Source organism: Trichechus manatus, unplaced genomic scaffold, assembly GCF_000243295.1.
Source record: "Trichechus manatus latirostris isolate Lorelei unplaced genomic scaffold, TriManLat1.0 scaffold00042, whole genome shotgun sequence".
In the NCBI taxonomy this organism is placed as follows: Eukaryota; Metazoa; Chordata; class Mammalia; order Sirenia; family Trichechidae; genus Trichechus; species Trichechus manatus.
In genome coordinates, this window is record NW_004443978.1 from 19,173,344 (window position 1) to 19,177,131 (window position 3,788).

A 3,788-nucleotide genomic window follows, 5' to 3' on the forward strand; every position below is an offset into this window, starting at 1 on the left:
TGTGTGAGTCATTCTGACTTGATTAGCCAAGTCTCCAAAGCTGCCAGTTTCGGTACCCTCATCTGAAAAATGGGTATAATACTATCTACCTGCCTCAACAATTGGTTGAGATGTGTAAATCTAAAGATGAAAAGCTTTAAGAATTAGACTAGGTGGCTCATTTCAAATGTGTACATTATTATTATTACTATTATTATTATTAGCCTTTTCATTAAATTTTTAAAAATCCAGCAAACTTCAAAGATTCTGTTAATTAAAAGACTTATCAAAAACACAAAGTTAGAATAATTATTACACAAGCACCAAATTTTCATCGCTAGGAATATGGCTCATTTGGGGGATTGCATTATAACATCACAAGTTCAAAAGGGGATTGAAATTAAATTAGTTTCTTAATAGTGCCAACATTCCAAACATCTGATGTAAAAATAAACAGAATATATTATAGTTACACATTATTCATTCTGTTTATAGATACTTCTCTCTTCTATACTGTCCCAGGCCTAGGCAACCAATAATACTAACTCTGCCAAGAATCACAAATTGTGTCTTGCTCAGGACTTGACTGTTTTTCCAAAGTTATCAGGGTTCATTTAAAAACAAACTTGCCAGTAGTTGCTATAGAACATGGAAGGATGAGCCAGGTATTTCTTGTTCCTTTCATGCTGACACCTCAGTATCAGTGTATGTCTTAGTGGACCATCTACCTTATAGCTTCACTCATTATGCTGGTCTTCTCATCTCGTTTTTAATTAACCCCAGCACATACTCTGATTGTGAGTCCAAAAGGAGAAAGAACTTGCCTTATCCATGTTGTAACTTAGCACAGAGTAGATGTGTAATGCAGCCAGGTGAATTGAGTTTTGTGGAAATTTCTCAACAGCAGAGTCCTTATGTCTTTCAGTGTTTCTTTTCTTTCCTCCATCTCTGCAGAGATTCCTGGTGAACTGTAGTCTTGTCATTGAAACACCACGGTATCATCACAAACTCCACTTTGCAGAGCAAGTTTGGGGTGATTTCCTAAAACCCTCTTCTGTGTGAGGAATGGAGCTGCCTGCTGGGGAGGCGGGGGGCGGGGCATGGAACTTGGACCAGCACATGGATTAGGCTGGAAGTAAGGAGGAACAAACATAGAAGCTGATATATTGGTGAATTTTAAAACTCAATTAAGTATCAACAAAGGGAAGAAACAATCTACAGAATGGGAGACAATATTTGAAAACCAGATATCTAATAAGAGTTTAATATCCGAAATATATAAAGAACTTTTGTAACTCAGCAACAAGAAGACAGTCAACCCAATCAAAAAAAATGGGCAAAGGACTTGGATAGACATTTCACCAAAGTAGATATTAAATGGCCAATAAGCAAATGCAAAGCTGCTCAATGTCATTTATCATTAGGGAGATAAAAATCAAAACCACAGTGAGATTCCCCTTCACACCCACTAGGATAACTATTACCAGAAAAACAGAAAATAACAATTATTGGTTAAAGATGTGAAGAAATTAGAACTCTTATTCATTGCTGGTGGGAATGTAAAACGGTACAACTGCTGTGGAAAACAGCTTTGGCGATCCCTCAAAAAAGTAAAACATAAACTACCATATGAACCAGAAATTCCACTCCTAGTTATTTACCCAAAAGACTTGAGAGAAGGTACTCAAATAGATAACTTGTATACCAATGTTCATTGCAGCATTATTCACAATAGCCAATAAGTCAGACACAAAAGGATAAATATTGTATGATCCCACTTATATAGTACAGGCAAAATGCATAAAGAACATTGTTTATTAGAGCTTAACAGGAGCTAGCGGGTGAGGTAGGAAATAGAGAGTTATTGCTTTAGGGGTACTGCATGTCTGGGGTGATGAAAAACATTTGGAAATAGTGGTGATGGTTGTACAACATGGTGACTATAATTAATGTCACTGAATTGTACATTTAAAAATGGTTAAAATGAAATTTTTTGTTATATATTATTTTACCACAATTAAATTAAAAAAAAACCTCTCTAATATGTACATATCTTTAATATGTAAAGAGCTTGGAAACATATAGTGGAGATGGTAGCCCAACACGGTGAACGTAATTAACGTCGCTGAATTGTACACGTAATAATTTGAAGTAGTAAATACTTTGTTTTATGTATCTACTACAATAAAAAAAGTTTGAAATCATTAAATACTGAATTTCAGAAAACCAGACTGAGGTTTAACTGTATGATAACTGTGATTTAGAACCTAGTCAAACTCTTAGTAGTTACGCTTTATATTATCCTGAAATCATCTAATTAAGGAAAATTAAATGGGGGGGGGACCTTATTTTTCTCTTCTTTAAGCAGTTTTAATTCATAGTTAAAAGAACAAGCCATAGTACAGTCAGTTCAAAGAAGTTGCAGAGCTCCCTGAATGAAAAGGTAAGCAGACATATAAGTGGCATCCACTAGAGAGCCCAAGCTATGATTTTCTCACTTAAACATTATGTTTTGGTTGTGTCACATAAATTGAAAAATGAGACATTTTAGCCTCCTTTCCAATCAGCAAGGAGTCCCTAGGTGGTGCAAACATTTAACATGATCGGCTTCTAACCTAAAGTTTGGAGGTTCAAGTCCATCCATAAGTATCTTGGAAGAAAGACCCGGCAATCAACTTCCAAAGAAATCATTGAACTATGAAATACAGTTCTACTTTGACACATATGGGTTTGCCATGGGTCAGAGTCAACTCCATGGCAACTGTTTTTCCAGTGAAGGAACTAACATGCAGAGAGTTTTCCAGTTGAGCCAAACACATTACTACTTTTGGAAGAAAGGGACGAAAGGAGGGAGGGAGGGAGGGATAGAAGAAGGAAGGAAACAAAGACATCAAAGCTGAATATACTATAAGAGAAATTAAAAAAACAAATTGACTTGGTGGCAGAAACTCCAAATTCCAGCTATTACAGGAAGACACTTAAAAAAAAAAAAAAAATATCAAAGCCAGAGGTTTGTAAGCTTGAGTCCATAGACCCCAGGGTCTATGGATAAATTTCATCTTATGAACTTGTTTGGGGAAAAATTACATCTTCATTTTCACTAGCCTCCAACTAAAATTTAACATTTCCTTTAATTATGAATGTAAGCAACAGTAATATTAGCATTAGCTATAACTTTGCCGTGTCTCAAATTTTTGTTCTTGCACATCACTACTTTGATAGTTATTTCACCTATTGTTAAGTCTTGTTATTTAATGTGTTAATAGTCACACACACACACAACGAAAGGATGATGATACTTAGTACAGTTAAGTACTTAGTATTTAGTACTGTTAAGTACTTTAGTACTTAATACAGTTAAGTCATTCTTTGAGGCCCTTCCACAAAATCTAATTAAAATTTAAGCAAGGACAGTCTTGATCAGTGGAACCAACCACTCCTTCAGTACTTACTAAACACTAAGTTCTGCGGTATGGTGGACTCTGGGATTATGGAGAACAGTGAAAACTTGACCCCTTTTTTTAAAGAACTCGTGATCTAATGGAGGATTCAAGGGTGTCTATGAATAATGATCTAAAGTGGGATAAATATTAATAGCAGATTATAAGTGCATGGAAGATGTTCAATAACAGTCTTAAAGGGAAAAAAGAGACAAGGCGTAGGAACTAACTGGCACAAAGGTATGGGGTCATGAACTTGAATGACAGAAACTGAGAAGTGTGATTCCTATCAGGGAGTGTCCAGATATAAGCCTGGAGATTTTGGCAGGGCCAGAGCTTTAAGAACCTTGTTTTACAAACTCTGATCCC